Source organism: Rattus norvegicus, chromosome 4 (assembly GCF_036323735.1).
Source record: "Rattus norvegicus strain BN/NHsdMcwi chromosome 4, GRCr8, whole genome shotgun sequence".
NCBI classification, from domain to species: Eukaryota; Metazoa; Chordata; class Mammalia; order Rodentia; family Muridae; genus Rattus; species Rattus norvegicus.
This window is the reverse complement of record NC_086022.1, coordinates 128233011-128256851: the sequence shown is the minus strand read 5'-3', so window position 1 is coordinate 128256851 and position 23841 is coordinate 128233011. Positions and strand designations below refer to the sequence as shown.

The following is a 23841-nucleotide window of genomic DNA, read 5'->3' as shown; positions in this document are numbered from 1 at the left end:
ACAATGCTGGGGAAATGAATGGTTCAGTGGGTAAAGTGCTAGCTGGCATGAGGACCTGCATCTGTAACCTCAGTATAGGGGACAGGGCAGAGTCAACAGGACCCCTATAGCTCGCTGACTAGCCACTCTAGCCAACTGGTGAACTCTCAGAAAATAAGGTGCCAACCGATGAGGGAGAAACCTGGCATTAACCTTGGCCTCTACATGTACATGTACATATAACACACACACACACACACACACACACACACACCCCACTATAGATACAGACAGTACCATGTGAGTAATTTGTGAAGCATAGATCCTCCCATAAATAATAATTGTATCTGGTTGGAAACGTTTCCCCTCTGCTCTGATTCTGTGCTCTTTAAGTCCTGCTTAGGTTATCCCAGTAAAGTATGTGTGTGTATTGAGACATTGGCTCAGAAAGTAGACTAGGTAATGCTCAGATTTCTGTTATTCCTGAGTTTCTATAAAGGGAAATATATAAAGGGGGCAAAAAATGAAAAATGTTGAAAGGAGGTGATGTGCTCGCAGGTCTGAGGTATTGGGGTAAGATTTACTGAGTTTTGATATTCAGAGCAGTAGAAGAATGCTAGAAGACTAAGAGTTTATACAGACATTTTTCTTGCAGTAGAAGGGTTGGGAGAGAGGGCGAACACAGGCTAGAATATACTAAGTTATCTTCTGGGAACCTTCGCTTATGCAAGCATTTTGGAGGTTAAAGAATGGAAACTCCAGTTGCTCATACATTTATAATTCCAGAATCAGAAGTCAGCGTTTCATCTCCTGGGATGAAAACTAACTCAAATTCAATCAGATTAATTCACTTTCGTGCAGAGGAAAAGCTGATACAGTGAGTTGAGCAGGACCAGGGAAGCCGATAGTTTGTGTTTACTGGGTTGCTCTGTTTCCTGTATAATCAGTGTCCTTGTGAGCAGGGCCGTTCTGCCAGAATGTTACAGGACTCCAGCTCTGGACCCTTTGGGCTAGCGTTGGCTCTTCTTCCTTTCCTTTCCTTTCCTTTCCTTTCCTTTCCTTTCCTTTCCTTTCCTTTCCTTTCCTTTCCTTTCCTTTCCTTTCCTTTCCTTTTTCCTTTCCTTTCCTTTTTCCTTTCCTTTCCTTTTTCCTTTCCTTTCCTTTCCTTTTTCCTTTCCTTTCCTTTCCTTTCCTTTCCTTTCCTTTCCTTTCCTTTCCTTTCCTTTCCTTTCCTTTTTTTTCCTTTCCTTTCCTTTCCTTTTTCCTTTCCTTTCCTTTCCTTTTTCCTTTCCTTTCCTTTCCTTTCCTTTCCTTTCCTTTCCTTTCCTTTCCTTTCCTTTCCTTTCCTTTCCTTTCCTTTCCTTTCCTTTCCTTTCATAAAATGAAGTTGATTGTTTTACCTTAAGAAAGATCACCCTCCCTGGTGCAACTGAACTCTTCTTACCGTCTCATGCACATTCTCATTGTCTTGTATTTACTTATTGGTGGAACAGTTGTAAATGAAGAATATTTAAAATTCACCGAAACAATAATTTAAGCAGACACGTGCAGTAGCCAAACAGTAGGATGAAAATAACTCACTTGTAGCAAAAAAGGGGAAGAGTCCAGTTGAGGACTGCTGAGCAGCCAGGGACCCTGGTTAGATCCTTGGGCGCATAGCACAGGAGGCCGCTTTCAGATTCAGGATATTTATGAATCAAGAAACGCTGAAGTAAAGGGTGCAGGAAGCTAGCTTAGTGAATACAGCCATATAGCTTACTTTTATTACAGGTGTTCTTCCTGGGATTTAATGATATGTTTTTTTTTTCCTTTTTCCTTTTTTTTTTTTTTTTTTTCGGAGCTGGGGACTGAACCCAGGGCCTTTCGCTTCCTGGGCAAGAGCTCTACCACTGAGCTAAATCCCCAACCCATGATATTTTTAATGATGGGGATTTGTATGTAGTGATTCTGACCCTACATCAAGATGTAGACATAACTTTCCTAACTATAAAATCAATTAGCATAGTCCTTTTGTTTTTTGTTTTTGTTATTTATTTATTTATTTATTTATTTATTTATTTATTTATTTATTTATTTATTTATGGCTTTTAACAATGACTTATTTGTAGAGCAGGGTCAGTTCCAGCAACAGTGAGAGCTGGGTACAGACTTCATGCTCCTCCTGCTAGCTGGAAGTTCCTCTTCACTGTTAGCACCTCCACCAAGTGGGGTGGGGACACTTGTTAGACCACAGGGGCTCACATGCATGTGTCCTCATTAGTCTAGCAGCTGATACTAGGTGTCACTTTTGGTGTAGTATAGTATGGATTGGGACGGATGACAGTTGACATGGGCTGCCTTTTCAGTAACTTGAACTATGGTTATGGTCTCATTACAGTTATAGTCTCACTGCCAGACTCTGTTTGTTCACCAAGCTCAACATCGCCAGTGCCTTCTGTTCTGATAGGCCTCCTGAGCATGGTCTCTTTCCAAACTGTAGAGGAAGTTGCTCTAAACTCTGAGGGAAGTATTCTCTCATGGATACAGGTTTTCCATCTACACTGGGTAAAATGGGAATCTGAGGGTAAAACCACGTGATAAAATTATGCTTTCATTTGTAAGAACTGCTAAACTGTCTTCTAGATTTGCTCTCCCATTGTGTGAGTGGGAGTTCTTGTTTTCTCACATCCTTCCAGCATTTAGTAGGTGTCATTGTCCTGGGTTTTGGATATTCTTCTCTGTATTATAGTAGGATTTCACTAGTGTTTGTTTGGATGTCCTACCCCCACCACACCCCCGTACCCAATCAAGTACTACTGTCAGAAGTCAGTCTAGGGTGCGAAGAAAGAGACCAACACTCGGGTCGAAGTGTCTTGACTGTCTACACTGTTCACCAATGCAAAGGAGCAAAGCACTCTGGGTCAAGACTTCATTTGGTTTTGATTTAAATGTGGGCGGTGACTGTGTCTTTTCTCCATTGGCTGGAATCTGTTTGGGACTGACTAGCTTTAAGGAAAAAAAAAATGGCTCAAAGGAAGTAAAAAGGCAAGAGGCCAGGAACTTTAACCCCAGAATGTAGCAGGGCCTTCATTTTCATGTAGACAGAGGTTTTAGTGTGTGGGAGAATTAAAACTTAAAAGTCATACATGTTGGAGGAGATAAAAAGATTGCAGCTCCTTGCCCTAAACACCAGGGTGATTTTGTTTGTTTTCTGAGACAGGATTTGTCTATGTAGCCCTGGCTTTTCTAGAACTCTTTATGTAGACCAAACTGGCCTCAAACTCAAAGATATATGCTTGCCTCTACTTCTAGAGTGATGGGATTAAAGGTAAGAACCATCATGCTTGGCTCTGAACAAAACTTCTATAGTGTTTGTTAGAAAACACATATTTACTTAATGATTCTTACATTATTAATAATGATTTCTTTTATGTTTATTTTATGTGCATTGGTGTTTTGCCTACACATATGTCTGTGTAAAGTCCGATACCCTAGAACTGTAACTATAGGCAGTTGTGAACTGCCGTGTGTGGGCTTCGAATTGAGCCTAGGTCTTGTGGAAGAGCAGTCAGTAACCACTGAGCCATCTCCCCAGCCCACACTGTTAATAAGGAAAAAAAAAGAAACAAATAGAATTTTGAGACTCAGATAAAATGTTACGTTTGTGTTTCCAGAAGTTTCTGTATTTTATATGCAAAAAGGCAAATGCCTATGAATAAAGTTTAAGAAGTAAAACTGCTAAAACATAATTTTAAAAATATTGATTGCTGGGCTGAAGAGATGGCTCGGTGGTTAAGAGCACCAACTGCTCTTCTAGAAGGTCTGAGTTCTAATTCCCAGCAACCACATGGTGGCTCACCAGCCATCTGTAATGAGATCCAATGCCCTTTTCTGGTCTGTCTGAAGAGAGCAACAGTGTACTCACATATATAAAATAAATACATCTTTTAAAAAAATATTGACTGCTTCTGGAGAGATGAGTCAGCAGTTAAGGTCACGAGCTGCTCTTACAGGCAGCCAGTGTTCAATCTCATCACCCATAAGTCAGCTCACAACCATCCGTTTCAGGAAATGTGATACCTTCTCCTGACCTCCATGGCACCAGGCAGACACCTGGTGCACATATATGCACGCACAGGGAAAATATCCATAAATATTAAATAAATATTTAAAAAACACAAGGGAACATCTGAACAGTGCGGATAATATATTTAGAGAGAACCAAAAGTAACATTTCAGTAGTTACATATTCACGAGCTGTCCAGTTTCAACGAGGAAGAAACTGCGCAGTGTAGAGTTCATCTCAGCTAAGTCCCCCACAGTCACCTTCTTGTCTGCATCCTTCCATTGTGTGGGTTTCCTTGGGGTCAGGATGGGCATTGGCGCATAGGTGTTTAATGTGTGCTGTACCATGTGTCATGTAAAGACAAGGATGTGTTTGAGAAAAGCCAGGAAGGAACAGACAGATGGAGAAAGCACTTGTTGTCACATGTGCGGACCCAAGTTTGGATTCCGAGCATCTACATGGCAGTTGGGATGGCGGTGGAGTTCTGAATTCCCGGTTCTGGGAAGGAAGAGGCAGAGCATCCACGGTAGGCTGGAGAGCCAGACAGCCTTTCTGATGAACTCTGGCTTTAACTAAGCGATCATGCCTCGGGTGCAAGGTAGGGAGCAATGGAGGAAAATTCTAGGCATCACCCTCAGGCCTAGACATGTACACACATGTGTGTGCTCTCCTGTACACACATATATGTCCACACACATGCGAAAATACATGCAAACATGAGTAGCACACATGTATGCATGGCAAAATTGTCGTTAGGTGATTTTTTTTCCTGAACAGTATAATTATACTAACGGTTCTAGAGTCACTATGGTAAAATATTAACAGAACGTCTGTCATATGCAATTCATTCTTGATCAGAATGTCAACGTGTGGTATGTGGCTATTTAAGAAAAGTGTGTGAATGTAATTCACTAAGGTTTAATTGTTTATTTGGGTGTGTATGTGTGCTCTGGCACATTTATGGTGGTCAAAGGATAACTTGTGGGAGTCTAAGCTCTCCTCTTTCCTTGGACCTGGGTATTGAACTTATGTCATCAAGTTGGGTAATAAGTGCCTTTCCCCACTGAGCCCCTCTCCGACCCTGCGAGTCTATTTCTTATGCATTATATGACTATATAATCTGCTCTTACAATCATGCTCACAAATGATAGCAAATACATACATTTGCATCTTTTCGCAGATGGTAGCGCTTGATTCTGTATAATCGAAACCTTGCATCACTGAGCTCTGGGCCTCGTATTCGAGGGTGCTTTCCTTATTTTTAGAATCCAGGGAATGCAGAGGGACTGGCATGTGCATAGCCAGGAGGCACAAAATACCGTCAGTTACCCGATAACCATCCTTTCACCAAGGAAGAAGAAGGCTGCACACGCTGTGTGGCTCTTGCTGGAGCTTCGTGCCACTTGAAGGACACGCGTGGTCACCCCCGGGGATGAGTCACCCAGTGCAGCTGTAAAGCTCTTTTAATTAAGTAGGAAGCACCTGCGCGTTATTACTTCATACTCTTCCTCTTCCCAGTACAGGCTCGTTAGGGATTTAAAATACAGAAGGAAACAAGGAAACAACAGATCCAATGAGCTGGAATTGAGATTTTTCTGCAGAGGGTGGTATTAGGTGTCTACAAAAGGGCAAGTGCACAGACCCTCTGCACTGTGGAGGGCTTAGTAGCATCCTGGAGGGCAAATGGCTGTGTCTGCTCCCAGGTGTTTGGCAGTAAACTGTCTGTTAGCAGCCACGAGTGTCTGGGTTTGCACTTTTGCATTGAGTGTTTGAAAACACTTAGCAGGATTAGTGCCAGATGTGTTCAAGGTGTTGTTAAAATGTGAGCGATGCTAGTGTCTTGGTCCGAATGAGCATTTCTGTAGACGGTTCAGCATTCTCTCATGACTCCAGCCAGAGGCTGAGACAGGTCACACAGCAGCTTCTTCTAAGCCTCTGAATCTAAGGGGCTGAACGTCGTCTTTGGCCAAATGATTAACCCCAGCAATTTTTCAGAGCAAGGTGGGGGACAGAATCCCACACTGTATCCCAGGTTGGCCTAGAACTTACTACATTGCAGGTCAGACTAATCTTGAACTCATGGCTGTCTTCCCCTCTTAGTCTCCAAGTACTAAGATACCTGGTCTGAGCCACTATTCTCTGCAAACTGTGTTTTACTGGGCAGCCACTATAATCTCAGAGCTTTACAAATCTATTACTATTTAACTTTTAACAGCTACCTCAAAAGAGTGACCCATCATTTCACAAATGAGACACCAAGGTGTGGAAGCGATGGACCTCACTGAGGTCACTTAGCATGGACTGTAGGATTCTTAACCCATTCATAGTGGGATTTTCCTGCAAGAATTGCTCTCTGTGGGTATGTTTGGGAAAATGCTTTCTATTTCTATGGGGGTGGGGAAGGCAAACTAAGTTATTGGTAGTGGTTGTTACTATCTGTGGGCCCTCATAAACAACCTTGTTTAGCACATCTGCTCGTCCCTGTTCTCAGCTTGGTGACCTGTACATGTAATGTGGCCAGCAGATATTTCGGAACATCAAGTTTGGATCCTAATGATGGTGGTCCCGCACCCGCTCTGCTTTTTCCTTTCCTTTTGCTTTGCTGGGGAGCCTGGAGGGTTGCCCTTGGTTGTCACTGAATTAATTACTCACGAATCTTGAGAGCTATTTGGCACAAGGTTAACATGTCCTCTACCCTGTTGACATTTGGCTTCCTGATTGCAGGAAGCGTGCAAGCAGGATGGGCCCCCCCCCCTTTGTAGTGTGTTCACTTGTGGGTTCAGATTAGTCAGTGCTAAGAAATTGATGTTTTTGCTCTAGAATAAATGTTGCTGGCTTTTACATTGCTTAATAAAACCCAGCTAGTTGACTAAAGCCAGTTCACTGTGCACCAGAGAAGCTCCCTTCCTGTTGGTAGAATTCCCTGCTTGGTCTCTGTTTGCAGAGCACCATCTGCCTGTGGACCAAGTCCTACTGGGCGTCTCCCCAAGGCTGCTGCTTGTTTGAGTATGCTTTACCCCAATTTTTAATCCGCAGATTACAACTATTCGGGGGAAATTTGCTGCAAGAATTGCTGTTATGGACAGCAATTACGTTTGGGATGTATTTTTTTGTTCCACTATGTAAAGGTTGAGAGGTATCCTAAAAGCACAGTTCTTAGTAGTGCTGTGCTCAAGGCAGCTATTCTGTTTTGCCCAGCCCAGGGTTTCCTAATCAGTTAAATCCCTTAGGAATCCAGCCTTGATGAATGCTACCTTTCTGCCTCAAAGAACTGTTTTTTTTTTTTTTTTTTTTAGTTTTGTATACATCATGTTTCAGGGTTGTCTCCCTCTTAGCCTAAAACCTTGGAACTGTGTTTCAGACTTAGGCACTGGGCACAATACCATAATTCTCATTCCGTTTAAATGGGTTTATTCCTTGAAATGGCCGGTTTCACAAACAAGAAATGTGTTGACTAAGTAGTATTTGGAAGAATCAAACTCAAGTAAGGCTTTGTCATTTCTCTTGGTGTCTGATGGATTTGGGGAACCCTTTTTATTTTGGTGGCTCGTAGTTAGAGCAACAATATGTAATGCCTGGACAACGTCAGCACACACACTGGCACAGCGGTCTCCGGTGGACGTGTTACCGAGGTGGTAATTCCAAATATAACGAATATAAATTTATCTCCACCCGCTCTTCAGTGCTGAGGTTTGAGCCCCCTCACAGGTCAAACACGCAGCCCACCCAGGAGCTACGCCCCCAACCCTGTGGATTTTGTTTGTTTGTTTTTCTTCGTTTTTCATTCTCATAATAATTTTGCAAGATAACATTTCCCTCTGTTTCACTAAGGAAACTGGTCCTGACAGATGAAGCCTCTTAGTTAGCCAGACCCCGTGGTGAGTTAGTTAAGGGAATCTTGTCTTCTGGGTCTTTTGTTCTTATTCTTAGAACTTTGATTTATGTATGATTTGAAAATGTTCTTTTCTGTTACTTAAAAAAAAAAAGTACCCCTAAGTCAGACTATCTTAATTTGAGGACCTTGTTTTTTACTCTAAACAGATGAAACAGGAGCTCTTCCCAACCGGGCCAAACCTGGATGATCCAACGTGAATTGTGAATTGTGAATTGCACTTTTAAATCCCTGCTTTGGTTCCTTCAACCTCTCTCCTGGTCCTTCCCCTGGCTCTGTCAGAGCAGGCCAGAGACACCTCAGAACTGAAAACATTATTTGTATGGTTTTAGAAGCAGATCTTGAAGTTTTTTTTGTTTTTGGGTTTTTTTTGTTTGTTTGTTTGTTTTTTTTGTTTTGTTTTGTTTTGTCCCCCCTAGTTTGGGGACATGTTGGCTTGTTGAATTTAACCTTGCATTGCTTTCAAAACTAGGTTCACGGACATTCAAACGTGTCGTTACCCGGGTAGGCTTGAAAAGCAGATACAGGTTTCATCCATAACTAACCAGTGAAATAAGTACTCCTTGAAGAAAATTGTTTTCACTTCCACCTTTCCCTCTTCAAGTATTATCGTCTGCGCGTGAGTCTTTGGGCCTCTGAGTCACATTTTGATTAAAATGTACGTTGTGCGGGCCTCTGGGAAGGGAACCGTTTAGCCTCAGGGCTCGTTCTTGAAGTGGGACATACTGCCTATTTTGTGGGGGTCGTGGACAGTAGTGGGTCAGCAGACATCAAGTCCGACCTGTACAAGATAAGAGTTTGGTAATGACAGAAGGAGAAACATTACCATCTCCTAGTTCCCATACTCGATCCTAGAAAGCTATGTATTGTTCTGGTTACTTTTCTGTTAGCTTGACACAGACTAGAGCCATCTGGGAGAAGGGAGCCTCAGTTGGCCTTGGACAGCTGAGTGCGACTGACGCTTCCATTACCTGACCTTCCACCATCCTGAGCCCTAGCCTTAGTACTTCCTCCTTAGCAAAGCCCTCTCTAGCTTTCCAGCACTTCCTTCCCCTCTGTGAGTTCATGTGATGGTATCCGTCTCCCTTTCCTAGTTTAGCCCTGCTTCAAGGAACACAATTATCCCTGGGTATCTAAAGGGGATTAGCTGAGTGCAGGATCCCCTGAGGATGGGAAAAGTTACTTACAGAAAATGACTTAGTTGTTCCATAGACACTATCTCCTTGGCCACACTAGGCAGATGTTTCCATTGAACTCTACCCCCGGCCTTCCAATACACTTTAAATCATTTCTAGGTTCCTGGTAATATCTACTGTAAGACAAATGTGTTGAAACCAGTTGCTAGGCTGTCTCCATTAGGGGATAATGTCAACTAAAGTTCTGTATGTACTTATTACAGACACGGTTTTTCCTGTCTAGTATTTCCATCCTGTGGTTGCTCGCATCCATGGTTGGGATTTGGGTTGCATGCAGGGAGAGGGCCAGCTGCCTTCTATTTACTATTAGATGCTGTCATTTTCAAGACGTGCCTTCCTTGAAACTAGTGTTTTCAATGAGAAGAACGACATGCTTCTACGTTGTTGGTAACACAAAACACATGCTCTCAAATAAGGACGTTAATTCCAAGAGAACAAAAGCAAACAGAAATTCCATTATTTCTGCATCACCCCCTTCCTCCCTTCAGCCCCTCCAGAACTTTTCCTTATATCTGAGAGCATCGTGGAAGTCCTTCAGTTCCCAGAGATAACCTGATTTCTGTGGCATGCTCTGTTTTGAAGAGCACTGGGTTGGATAATCAGCCCAAGTGTAACTCAAGCATTTGTAGTGCCAAGTCAGCTGTCAGAGAGTGCTTTGCTCTTTCTCTGCACACTTGTTGCATTGCGACTTCAAATATGTCCAGGAGACCACAGATGGTACTGGGGATTGAACCTGTGGCCTCTGGCATGCTGAGCACGGGCTGCAGCATTGAGCACATCCTTGGCCTTAAACTGTGTTTTGATTACCTGGGCACAATAGTGTGGAGATTTTGAAAGTGAATCATAATTTAACATATCCTTTGTGTATCTGTATAGTTTGGGCTTATATTTCATATCTCTTAAAATTGTGTGTGTGTGTGTGTGTGTGTGCGCGCGTGCATGTACACGCACTCTCACACACACATATGCATGCACTCTCACACACACATATGCATATGTGAGCATGTCCATGAAAGTCCTCTTTCATTTTTCTACTTTATTAAAGAAGGGTCTTAGGATGAAGGCAGAGTTTGCTAATTCTGGGTTATCTAGATAACTAGTTTGCCCCAAGGGATTTCCTGTCTCTACCTTTCCCATGCTGGAATGATAGGTGATGCCTACACTTGTACATTTTAGGTAGGTTTTAGGGATCAGAATTCTAATTCTCGTGCTTTCACAGCCAAGCACCTTACCCACTGGGCTCCCCAGGCCCTTGGGGGTTATTTCTTCCTTCCTTTTTGTTTCTTCATTTTTTTTTTTTTTTTTGTCTAGTAATCACCTACTACTGTGTCTAGATTCTCTTCCTCACCCATAGCTTAAGAAGCAGGGTGCTAAAGAAGTGTTTTCATCCCTTGTTCACTATCCTGTCACCCTAATCCAACAGCGGCATGCACTATTGTTAAATCAGAATCTGGGGGATGTAACACAGGGGCCAGCGTGACTATTTTTTTTTTTTTGAATTTTTAAATGTTTGTAGCAGTTTTCAAACTGCCCTGGCTGCTTTAATGGTATAGTGGACCAGGCCTTTGCAGAGAACTCAATTTGGCTGTGATGTTTGCGAATGTTTCTTTTCCTTTAGAAGTCGAGCACCTGCATAACGAGACCTTTGTTTTGTTGTGACTTGCTGTTCTGTTGTTTGTCACAGAATGTTCTCACACTGGGAGAGGGCTGCCTTAGAAGGGGTCCCCCTACCTTTTGCTTGTCTCTGTTAGCTGGGGCTCGGGGGTGACATTGGTAGACAGGCCTGCTCTTCCTGAGGCTGCCCTGGAGAGTACGTGGGACATAGGCTGCCAGTAGGTGTTATGGTTTCAATGTGGTGTTTGGACATCGGTTCCCCAGCTAGGGCTGCTGTCTGCAATGTTAGAGAGACTGGGGGCGTGGTGCTTAACTGGACATGGGTCACAGGTGGTGTTCACCGAAGGGCACACCTGCCTCTGCTTCCTTCCCTTCTTGTGCTTTTGATCCGCCAGGATGTGAGCAATGTCCCCCAGCCCTGACCTCCCCCCATGTCTCCCTGCCAGGATGGACTGAGGCCATAAGCTCCTGTCAACCTCCTTCCCTTTAGCTTATTTCCCTCAGGTCGGTGGTGACAGCCACAGGGAAATGACCGACAAACTGGCAAACTCTTCAGTACTTAACCTGTGTCAGGCAGGGCTGAGTCATGGGGGATGAGAAAGCCAGAGAGAGGAGGAACTAGAAGGACAGCCTGGACTGAGGGACAGAGGGAATAGTCCTTTGAAGGTGGAGTTTGGAGTGTCATGGCATGTTGGGTGGGGAGAAGTATTCCCAGGGCCTTGCAGGCTGTGGTGGATTTTATCCCAAGAGCAGTGACTTTTGGTTGGAAGATTTTAATTAGGAAATGAGCCTTCTGCATCTTGAGCACATCCCTGGGGCCAGAAGGCTCTGGAGGTGCACATGGCAGAAAGAGGTGGGAGGCTTAGTCTGGCTTCGAGTCATGCAGACAGGATAGAAAATATACCAGGCTTGCCTGGCCAGTTCAGGCCCCTCTGTCACTCCCTGCCTCTCCTTGATGCTTATCTCATGGAAGTCTGAGCTGGTGGTAAAGAGCTGTGCTTCTGCAAGGCCTGAAATCGGAAAAGTCAAAACTAAGTCCAAAGGTTTTCCCATCTCCACAATGCCCTCACAGGGTGAATGTTGGAGGTTCCTTCCGAATTCCTAGATTCACATGTTTTTGAGGAATGTGGTTTGTTTGTTTGTTTGTTTGTTTGTTTTTGTACCTAATTTTAGACAAATTGACAACTGGACTTTTATTTATTTATTTATTTACTTATTTATTTATTTATTTCCTCTGGAAGAACATTCATTGCTCTTAACCACCGAGCCATCTTTCCAGCCCTGGACTGTTTTATAAAGAGCACTGTAGGAACTATAAAGAGGAAACCATTGGTAAGGATACAATACAAAGGAAGGATGTCCCTTTTAAGGCGATGAATGAGAGGAGGGAGGGGTAGGGTTAAGGGCTAGTGTTTCACTAGGAGGACTTTCTGTGTACTAGAACTTTAAATCTCAGGCTTCCCTACAAGATATACAGAGCTATTCCTATCTCCGAGAAAGGAAACTGAACCTTATAGAAGCAGGTGGTCCAAGGTCACAGTCAGCTGTGAGGTGGCAGAGCAGACACACAACCAGCCCTGTTGTGCAGGTTTTCCGCTTAATCCTGCAGCACATGAACGCTTCAGCTAAGCCCCCTGCCTCCCTGCCGAGCGAGCATCTTCTAGGGGCTCCTTTAACCCAGGTGGTCTTGTTGGCCTTGGTCCAGCCATTTAGTAGCATCCACAATTCCTTCCATTTTTCCCGCATTTGAACCTTAACTTTGGATCAAGGTTATGATGTGGTGCAGGGTTGATGCTGCTGGCTTGCTCTGCTCTCAAGCCAGAGAGAAGGGCTGGTGTTCTGCCCTGCCCTTGGGCTGTGAACTGAAGGTGGAGCCTGCTCAGGTCCTGCCAGCAGCTGACATGAAACCCAGGTTGCCTTTTTCGTTGCCCCGCCCCTTTTGCAGAGTTGCAGGAAGAGCCTTGCCTGCACTTTGGAGTTAAGGGGAGGGAGCTACAGGCTGGTACAGGTAAGAAAGCCCCAGCAACTTCAACCTTTCTGCTTGAGGCTCGTAAGAGAACACTGATGTTTCCTGCAAGACCACAGGGGTTGGTATTGGGGTTTTCTTTCGAATACCCAGGGGCGTGGATAACCCCGCCTTTTCTAATAAGAGTTTGTTGGCTGCTGTCTTGTTGTGTTGTTTGGAATTTTATTGTTAATGAGCCATCTTGGTTTCATTTCCTTTTCTTCCTTTGAGAATGGGCTTCATTCTGAGGGATGGTAGTCTGTGCTTCCCTGAATGAGCTGCCAGTAAGACTTGACCGAGAGATGATTGGGAGTGCCCTTTACTCCCTTCTGTTTGTAATAAAAGTAATAAAAGACCTGTAAAAGCATTACTCAGCAAGCAGATGCAAATCAGGTATTTTCTCAACGCTATTCCTCGGGTAGAGATTAGTCAGGCCCGTTAAGGAATACCCACCAGAGACTCTGGGTGTGTGCGTGTGTGCATGCGTGTGCGTGTGAGAGGGTGCGTGACACTTTGCGCTCTTTAGCATTCAAAGAACAGCACTGGGAAAACAGAATCACAAAGCATGTTGTTCCGTAGATTACGATGGTCTCCATATTTCTTTTTGTGTGGTGAGAGTTTCGCTTTTCTCTATGAGTAACAGTGAACTTCAAACCCTGCAAGTGTCTTCTCACAATCTGCCCGTGCTGCCAGTAAGCGAGGTGATTATTGGAGCCCTGTGGGATCACAGGCATTTGGGAGTTTGGGGTATTCTTGAATATATAAATGCAAATTCATGAAGAGGCCTTAAGGAATGAAAACAGAAGACTTAGTCTATACAGAAATGTGCCTCATTCCCAGGAACTGGGATCCGAGCTGTGGTATAGCTTGAACAGAAGTGGTTTGTGTAGGTAGGTAAGTGAATTTCACCATTCTGAAGCCTAACAGAACCATTTTCAATAGAAGGGAAACCCTCATTGCAGCTCTTTTCTTTCCCACAGCAGTAGCAACCAGTCAGCGAGAGAGTGTTTTTAATTGAAAATCACAGAACTTTCACGTTAGCCAACTTTCAATTGCTTCCCAAGTGCAGCGTTTTGCCAGAGCTTCAAACAAGACTGTACAAGAAAAAGAAAAGAATGTGGGATTCACAGATCCTAAAACATTGTAAAGACAGTTCTGCTATCAGCGGCCAATTCAGACCTCGAGCTCCCCTCAGCACTTGCTGAGGGGGAACAGAAACTTAATTCATTGCATTCTCAGAGCTTCCTTGTCTCCATTCTCGTGGTTCCTCCTCCCTCTGTGGACCACCCTGGCTTGTTTGCACTTTTCTTTCTGTGGCCTCAGCTGTCTCGGTCTTGTCTGATGATGATTGCTTTGGCTAGGGAGGAAGTGCTTTCGTGTGTGCCTCTGTAATGCTCTTGAGCAAATGTAAAAAGAAAGTGTGTAACGGAAGGGCATAGGGCACCTTGGGGATACCCAGTGTCTTCAAGTCCCCGATGCAATGCTGTCTGGTAGATTTCCCCATGTCTGCCATTCCCTGTTTCATGTACTCTCCGTTCTTTTCCTGGCTGCCCACATGTCCAGCATATGCTTCTGACCAAGGCTGGAATCTTTGTCTTCATTGTGCATTTAAACGAGATGGGCTCTGATTGATCCACTGTGGTCAGCAGCCCACATCTGTGGCGCAGGAAGTGAACCCCCGTGCAGCACGGGGGCCGGAAGCACAGTTGTTGTAATCATCCTAGGGGTACGAAATGGCTACCGAATTCAGTTCGACATTGTTAGTTTTCTTTAAAATCACGCTTACTTATTTGTGTGTGGGCACGTGTGGAGATCAGAGGGCAACTTGTGGAAGTTCATTCTCTATATCTATTATGTGGGTGCTAGGAATGGAACTTGGGTTGTCAGGCCTGGTGGTAAGCGCCTTTACTCACTGAGCCATGTTGCCAGCCCATACTGTGAGTTTTTTCTTTTTCCCTTTTAAACACATCTCTGTAGGACCTTCTTTTAATGCTGGGGATCAAACAATAGTGCATTGTATACGCTAGGCAATCCTCTACCGCTGAGCTACGCCTCCAGTCCTTAGAAATCCTAACTCTTTCTACTTCAATTTTAGGCTCATCGATCAAGCCAACGGGCTAGAAGTATAGTTCAGAGATAGATGGACTACCTACTTGTTCTGCTTAAGACTCCAGGTCCCATCCCCAAACACAAACCACTAAGCCTTAACTAAAGATACCAGATCTAGTGCGGGTATCTAGGCAGATATTGGCAAGGTAATTGTGTGTTAGGGTATTAGTACTGTGTGAGCGCACACTGGATGCTGAATGCCTTCTGTATCCTCGGTCTTGCTTCAGATTAGACAAGTAACACATGGCTCATGCAGTTTCCACCCAGCCATTGTTACCTTCCCCAAATCACAATGGAGTGTTCTCTGTCTGCTGGATTCCCGCCGACTCCCACTGGAATAAGAGCCGTGTTTCGAAGGTTGGTCTTTGAAGCTCCAATGACATTTTTTTCTGTCCAGAGTGATGACACTTGAAAAATAAATTCTTGGATTCAGGGAGACCTGGTAAGGCAAAAGATAAGATAGTGCTTGTGCCCATGAAATGACTTCCAAGGTCCAAGGACTGGGTCTGAGGGACCCAATCACTTGCTCTAGAGACAAGCCAAGAAGCAGAATTTGCCAGAAGGATAGAAAGTGCTTTATGTTTTTTTTTTTAGTTCAGGTAATTGGTTTCACTGGATAAAAGATAATGTGAAAGCAAATCTGAAATTCTTTTAGAACTATAATTATTCTCTTTGATCTAAGCATGCGAGTGATTAAGATGTGAAAAATGTTTCTCGGTGAGCAAGGTCTCAATTTCCATGGATTTAAGGGCATCTTAGCCAGTTCACATTGGACTTAACCAAGTTCTGTAGCATCTGGAAAAATTGTATTTCAGAGAGGGGTTGTTTTAATTTTCATCCCTTAATCTAATTTTAACTTTAATCTTCTTTTGCAAGTCTAATCCAAAATGTAAGTGAATTAGGTAAAGAATATTAGAAACTATCAAAAATCTCTTTGGAGGTTTTGTTCTACGCACATGGGGACTCGATGCCAAGGGCTTTGCTGTGAATCAGTTTTCAAGCACGACAAGAGGACAGTTCATTATTGTTCTCTCCCCTTCTTTACCATCTTGACTTTGTTTCTCCATTATTCAAAATAATGACAATATGGAGGCATGGTGACATCTTTGCTACCTGTGAGCACCTCTGAGATGACCTAGGGTTTTCATAAGGTTGACCTACCTTTCCCACCTTCCTGTGATCAATTTTTGGGTCACACAGCACCCTCTGTCCGTCTGTCCATCCATCCATCCATCCATCCATCCATCCATCCATCCATCCATCCATCCATCCATCCATGACAGCATCTCACTATGTATCCCTGGCTGGTTTGGAACTCGCTATATAAGCCAGACTGATTTTGAACTTAGAGAGATCCCTCTACCACTGCCTCCCAAGAGCTGCGATTACGATCTTGCCAAGCCTTGAGTAGTCCTGTAGTGCGTATTTTTAGTGAAAATTATCGAGCTTAGAGTTACTCTGGTTTCCCCCTCATGACTGCGGGTTTTGTTCTGTGGGCATTTTTTCATGTTAGAAGGAGATCCATGTGTAAAATTCATTCTCTTGTTTAGTTGCTGTTATTTTCAGTCATTGTTCCATGTGTGTATATTTGGAAAGACTTTATAGAGTGTTTCAAAGCAGTAAGAGCTATGAACCGAATCGTAGAAATGAATGAGCTGTAAACTGTATTTATGTATGTGTATGTATGTATAAGTATATGATTTTATACATTTGTGCATGTGCACATATATAATATGCACGTGTATATTAACTTTTACAAATAAATGCCAACTTGGTGTGTTCTCACTTAAATTCTGTTACTGTTTTTCTCTAGACATTTAGAAATAGAACTGTTCTTAGATCTGCCCCCTTCCTACTTTTCCTTCTTTCCTTCATCCACTACAGTTGTCAATGGCCTTTTATTTGAGAATAATACATATTTGATGTTAAAATAGCTGAGGTTGGATTCTAGCTCAACTCTTAGCAGAAACAGAGAAGTTGAGAGAGTCCTTTTAAGCAGGGATTTTATAGAAAGAAACATTTAACCTACTGATATATTAAACTCTGGCTTATGTCTTGTTTAAAGCATTATTCTTAAATGTTTTAAGGAGAAAGCTAATTAAGCTGAGTTAAATAGCTGGTATTATGCTTTAAATTTATATTAGGGAACAAATAGCTATTTTCCTTGAAAATACTTTGCCTCTAAGTAGCAATCCATGTAGCAGGATGTGGAAATACCTCACATTTTCCATAAATATGTGGATGGATTAGTATAGAGTTATCATTAGACTGTTAGAAAAAGCCTAGTTATGATCACACAGGATTTAATGAGTATTCCCTTTCAGGACTATTAGTCCAGATGTACTATGTATGTGTATGTAAAAGAAAAATCAGGGGTGAAATGTATGCATCATCTTTTCATCCTCACCTCCCATTAAATCATGAAAATGTTGCTATGTCTTTTTATAAAAAAACCACATTATTTTATACACTGCCATTTTAAAGATTCGCTCTTTCACAGGGCTGCTTGTTCTCACTGTGTAAGCATTGCTGAGCAGTGGCTCGGGGGCCTCTTAGTTTAAAGAACTCCTGAGATAAACCTCCCCGTATCTGAGTACCTGTCCACATGGCTGAGGTCTTTTTTTGCAGGCGAGCTACTCAGCTGTGGAGTTGCTGATCTTGAGGTTTGATGATTTCAAGGCCCCTTTGTTTTCAGCTCACATATGATTATGTTTTGCTTTTGCAATAACCTTCTTCCCAGTGCTGGGCATGGTTGTACTTTCGATGTTATGATCTCTGTTGTTGTAGAGATGATATCCTGTTATAAAGATGATATCAGTTTGGTTTTGGTCCCATTTCTTTTCCTGTTCTTGTCTGTTCCTGGTGTCTGAATTTGAGTTCTTGTGGAACATTTGCCTTTGACCACTGTCTTTAGGGGAAAACCACAGTAGCCCACCAGTCCGTGGCTCCACCACAGGAGCCAGGCTCTGTGTGTTCTGTCAGTGTGGTTGCCTTTGTCTGCTGTGATGTGCTGATAAGTAGTGGGTCAGTCCTTTCTCCTTTCTGAGCCAGAAGAGTGGGGAGTGAGTCTTGTCACAGAACAAGCAGGCCACTTATGTACCTCCAGCTGCCAAGGAGAGCTGAATCCTTAGCAGAGGGTTTCCCGGGAGATTAAAATATTTTGGACTTCATACTTATTATAGTTTGATAACCAAAGGATATTTTCAAAGGCCAAAAATAAATCTCTGGATAGTCTAGATCAACATTTGTTCTCCACGTTAATGTAGAGGGTCAATGACATGAATTTGAATAAGATTTTACCACATAAGTAACTTTAAGAAATTGTTAACTTCGTGCCTGTCACTTCACACCATAGTGAGTTTAGGTTAAGTTATTCCCTGTGGTAGAAAAAGCTGCAGAATGGCCTGCAGTCACAGTGCAAGGGACTTTTAGGTTTGTTCGAGATTGGGAAAAGGTGAAAACTTGTTTACTGTGTGCCACGCTTTGCCTTCTGGAATGAATTATAATAATTGTGACACTCATAACCTCTCACTCTGAGGTGATAGTTTAATTTCTGAATTCTCAAGATGTCACATAACTCCCTGGGCCAATAGATTGTGTGTGTGTGTGTGTGTGTGTGTGTGTGTGTGTGTGTGTGTGTTTCATTTATTGTATTTGTTTGTGTCCATGATCATGGCATTGGGTGGAAAGAGAGTCACTGGGAAGGAGGTGCTGAGCTTTAAGAGGAAACACCCAGCTTGGGCTTTCTGCCAGCCCTTCTGAGGTGGCTTGATACTGCCCACTTGTAGTAAGTCACACTTGCTGGAGGTGTAGTCACTTATGCCTGCTGTTCAGTCAACACAAGGGAGAGAGAAGCCTAATGGATTTACTGCCCAGTTCTTCTTGACTGTACACACGTCACTCTATTCCCCACAAACACCACAGAGAGCTGCAAAGGGGCACGTTTTGATGTTTTAATAAACGGCGTTATTTAGCACCTCCATTCGCTGCTGCTGTTCAGTCCTGTTTAGGGATGTCACAGTGATGGGTGTGTATGCTTTGACCTCATGAAGGTTCCATGACAACAGTAAACATTCACATTGCAGCCTTTCATGAGGTAATTAATGTGAATGATGCAAGTGGCCTTGGCCTACAATAAAGACGGTTGTGAAATTTCCCATGCCGGAAGGTCTGCTCAGAGCTGGGGCAGGCTCTCTGAAGACTGTGAAGGGAGCTGTGGATGAGCTGCCCTTGCAGACAGAGCTAGGGAGAGGTTATGCCCACTCCATTGTGTTCCTCTGGTGTGCCCCAATTGGGGTGAAATGGTGAGTTTGTACCATGTTTGAAGTAGTTTCTGTTCCTCCCAAGGTCTGTTCTAATGGAACTCTATATTCTCTCTCTTCCATTAGCCTGGATTAAAAAAGACAACCAAACCCCCAACATTCACAATGACCGATAAAGTAGCATCATGTTATAGAAGGGCTGTCATCAGTCACCTTGCCAATTTAATAATTGATATTTGGTTATCTTTTTTGTTATTTGGGTAGAATGTTTTATTTTTGTCATTTTTATGATTTTTAAAGTTTTACATGTATGGATGTTTTGCCTGCATATATGTCTGAACCATATATATATGTAGTACCTGAAGAGGCCAGAAGAGAGAGTGTTGGATCCCTTGGAACTGTAGTGACAGAGTGACAGATATTGTTAGCTATCAGGTGGGTCGTGGGAATTGAACCCAGAGCCACTAGTGCTCTCAACTGCTCTGAGCCTTTTCTCCAGCCCAGTTTTGATGATTTTATCAGTCAATGGTACAGTTTTAAGTAGAGGGTTTTCTAAGGACCACATGAAGAATTTCTAGGCAGATTTGGTGTTTTCACCTTTGTAACATTATTTAGTGTCTCCTATGATGGAGAGCAGGCCACACAGCCTCTGTGAAGTTCTTTTTTATCACCATCATACAGGGCCTTTTAGGTAGGAATCGTGGCAGAAATAGCTGACAGAGGTGCCTCCCTCAGGCTTCCTCATTCACAGTTAGAGGACGTGGGTGGTATTTGCCTCCACAGGGTGGATGTCTGGTTCCTGCCCCTTGAGTTGAAGGAAAGGACTTGTGGTTATAGTGAAGCGAGAGTCTAAAAATTTCAAGACAGGGTCAGATAAGACAGGACAGCTTCCAGCTCATTCTCTTTGAACACCTGAGTTTGCAATCCATCTAGCAGGTGGTGAAGAAACTCAAGCAGGCACATGGAGAGGCCATATCTATCTGTTTCCATGGCCAGCCACAGCTAAGGTCCCTTGCTGCATTTTGCCCTGTTCTCAAGTCACCTTCTGTCTTCATGGGGTAAGTCTCTTGGCTTCCCTAATATTTTATCTTAACCAATAGACTGAGAAATGATCTCCAGGCCACCTTTAGCAGAGACTTTGAAAATTGTGAAGGACAGTGAAGTGGTCCCTATTAAAGATGGTGGGTTTGGGGATGACATATGTGTAGTAGTATAGTTGGAATGAGGTATTGAGGCTACAGGGAAGACATCGTATTCTTCTAGGTATGAATGTTGGTTGCATATTTAGTGTCCATGTGGCCTTGGGTGAGGTATCTAACTTTATTGGGTTTCTTCTGTTTGTAAATGGGGCTGATGATCCTTCATTCTTTCTATACACCTGTGAGCATTGGTGATTCAATCTCTCTGAGCTGCCAATGAATATTTATGGTCACTATTTTTTATTAAACTATATCGCTGGAGTTGCAGAAGGCGTGGAGATACTGGTATGACTTATACTTTAACTTTTAAGAGAGTTATAAGAATGTTTGTACTGTATGATGGGTCATGTGTATGTATTTGCATTTGTGCAGAGAAGACAACTTACAGGAGTCTCTTTTCTTTCCACCATGTGTGTTCTGGGGATTGAAGTCTTGGGTGGTCAGGCTTGGGGGCAAATTGAGTCGACTTGCTGGCCCTACCTATTTTTAAAGTGCCTTTTTCTAGGGAAGAAACCAGTCTTAATGTAATTTTCATGAACCGTAAAACAGTAGAGCAAGTAAAATAAGTATTTTGCCTTTGTGAAAAGGCATATTTAGTTTATAAATTTTCTGCACTGGGAAACCTTGTTTTCACCTTGTGAAAAGTGACTTCAGTTGTGTGACCTAAGAACAGCTGAGGGACGGGTGTAGAGATTTCGTTCATTTAAAAACCATCTACAGGTTTTTTATGAGGTGGCCTTTTGGAACAGTTTGAAAAGAATCTCATTAATTTTTTCCCTCTAAAATATGAGTGTTAGTGTCTTTCCTAAAGAGAAGCATACGTGTAGTTCTCTGTTAGGTGTGACCTCTAGGTGTGCTTTCCCTTCCGTTTCACTTTAAGGAGGAGGAGCTTACTGCCCATTCTAAACTAAGCTCAGTTTCTGTAGATCTCAAATGGACCTGACCATAGTCCTCACTACTGGGGTTATTGAGATAATCTACTGTTTCCCCAGGCTGTCTGATCCCCAAGATTTCTCCAAAACAGCACAGGTTAGTCTATACATTCTTCAAATTCGCTTCCGTGGTTCCACGTAATCTTAAATAATAACCCAGTGAATGGGCATAGATGTCAGTAAATCGCATGATAAAATTTGTTACTTTTTTCATTCATTCATTAGGGGGTTTTATGTACTCTCTGCTTCATTCATTTTCTTTCCTTTTTGCACAGGGGTGAAGAAGGACTGTAGATTAGGGACTTTTCCCCTTGTAATATAAATAAAGAAATCAGAGTCTTTCAGGTAGAGTCCTGAAACCATGGGAGGATTTTGTGAGCAGGGAGTGTTTTACTGGTATGTATTGCTCGATGGTAAGGGAAGGAGAATGCTCTTTTGGAAAGTGTAAAGTTCCAGTGTGCACAGAGAACAGCATCTGTTTAGAACTCTATCTGTGTCTCATTGTTCAGCCTCATATTACTATAACTGGTCACTTGTCCCAAATCTAAACCACAGTCATTTATGGCCCAGTTTGACAGCTACACAGGGCTGCTGGGAGTAACATGAGGTTTGATATTCTGCAGAGCGTTCTGAAATGGTTGTCTTTGTCACCTTTGGGTGCATGAGTGCTACAGGGACCCCTGCAGAAAGGGAGGTGTGACTCTGAGTGATGTGACTGGCTTAGAGCACGTAATAACCGATCCTCCCAGCGTGCTGGTTCCTAGTTCTCTCGTCTCCCATAGCACCTGGGCTTCAGTGGAGCCACACAGTGTGCGGCAAAGTTCTGGCTCAGTAGCCGGCCAGTGGAACGAGGGCTCGACGTGCTCTCAGGTTGCTGACAGGAACTCAGAGCAGTGTGTACTGCCCTCATAGAATCCACCTCATTCTTTAAAGAATTAGTCACTGCACACGTTTCATTAAAGTAGGCTTTATTGTGGAGAAACAAGGTATAAATTTTATTGTTTTTTTTTTTCCTTCCCATGGTTGCTGTTTATGTGATTTCAGATGCCGTTAAATACAATGGGAAGATTTTAGTCTGTAGCTTGGAGCGTTCTGAAATTGGGATGTAGTTGTGGTTTCCTTTTTGTTACAGGAATCTCTTGTTCTCTGTTCTTTGTTCCTGTCCTTTCCCATCCCACTGTCCTGTCTCATCCTGTCCTGCCTGTTTCGTCTCGTTCTGTCCCATCTCTTTTGCTCTGGTGATTGAGCCCAGCACATACTGGGCATCCCTTCTGCTGAGCTACATCTCAGTCCTCTTCTTACTTTAGAAAAAATTTGACACAGGATGCCATTACATTGTTCAGGCTGAGGTTGAACTTGAATCCTCCTGCTTTAGCCTCTCTAGTAGTTGGTGCTTCAGACCTGTGCCACCCTTCCTGGCTGTGTTTTTTTTTATTTTTAAAGGAACTATTTATTGGATCATATCATCCCATTCCCTTGAGGGGATTCCTGATGGTATCACTGGCAGGGACCACAAAGAGGCGAGAATCAAACTTGGTTCCGTTTGACTTTTTATAAAACTTCCAGACTCTGATGCCAAGGTGGTTTATCAAAGGTATATTTAAACACAATAGAATCTGGAAAAACATTTCCAGGCCACAATTATTCCCATTCCAGGTGCAAATAAAACTTAAGGTATGAGACTCTCATTCGCAAAGTACATGTGACCAGGAAGGTGGGTCCTATAGCTAAAAGTGTGGTCTCTCATTGAGCTAGCATAGAGGTCAGCAGGCCAAAAAATATACATGACATTTCTCCTAAGGAAGGTTCTATTGACTGGGAACTAAAGTTAAAGGTCCAGGGAGGGAAGAGTGGGTTAATCATTCTAGGGGGTTTGGGTGAAGTTGGCCCCTACAGGTAGCAAAAGGTCAAGAGTTGTTAATAACCACTTTCTAGGTGGAATGCAGGTATTTTGTCTCCCCCACTGAGGAGACATGCCTCTAGGTTTAACATTCCTGGCTTCCCTAGTGCTTATCTGGGAATACAAGGACTATGTGCTTCTATGCCATTTTACTGTGGTAGCTTATCCTGCCCAAAGTTTGGAATCCTGTCTCATTGTTCCCAGTGTAGGGAGTACAGGTGTGGTAGTAAGTCTGACTTCAAGTTAAAATGTTCTTGCCAAGCCTTTGGGGAATTTCCTCAAACATTAGCTTTTGTGATGGGCCTTGTTCGACTTGGAATGATTTTTTTTTTTTAAATACAATCAGTTGTTTGAAAGTTCAATTTTGAAGAGTTGGGTGCACGAACAGAGGCTTTTGACCTACATGAGAGGAAAAGGGAGGAGTGGGTGGTTTGGTGGGGGTGTGTGTGATAGGGACATATGAATGAGAAAATGTGTGAATGAAACATTGTATTAGAGAGAGTGTATGTGAGAAAACATGCTTGTGAAGGAGCGATGTCTTGTATGTGTTTGAGAGAGAAAGGGATATGGGGTGGGGCATATAGTGAATTTTGAATGTCAGCTAGGGCCCCTTCACATGCATTCACATTGACGTCTTTTTCCTGTGATGTATTTCATTTTATTATTTTGTGTTAATTTTTGGAACAGTGTGCTAACCATGTTGCCACC

General features: G+C 43.0%; 1 protein-coding gene across 42 annotated transcripts in view; it reads left to right on the top strand.

The window, feature by feature from the left end:
- The window catches only part of Magi1 (membrane associated guanylate kinase, WW and PDZ domain containing 1), a 605639-nt gene that overhangs the window by 111377 nt on the left and 470421 nt on the right, over positions 1-23841 (top strand). Inside the window, exons 1-2 of one of the 42 annotated variants that reach the window (XM_063286553.1) lie at positions 1238-19144; positions 20036-20160. The exons of 39 other annotated variants lie outside the window; for them this stretch is intronic. The gene's annotated coding sequence lies outside the window, so the exon portion shown is untranslated. Of the gene's footprint in view, positions 1-1237; positions 20161-23841 lie in introns of those variants that run through there. 2 more of the 42 variants (XM_063286554.1, XM_063286552.1) reach the window with 2 other exon arrangements.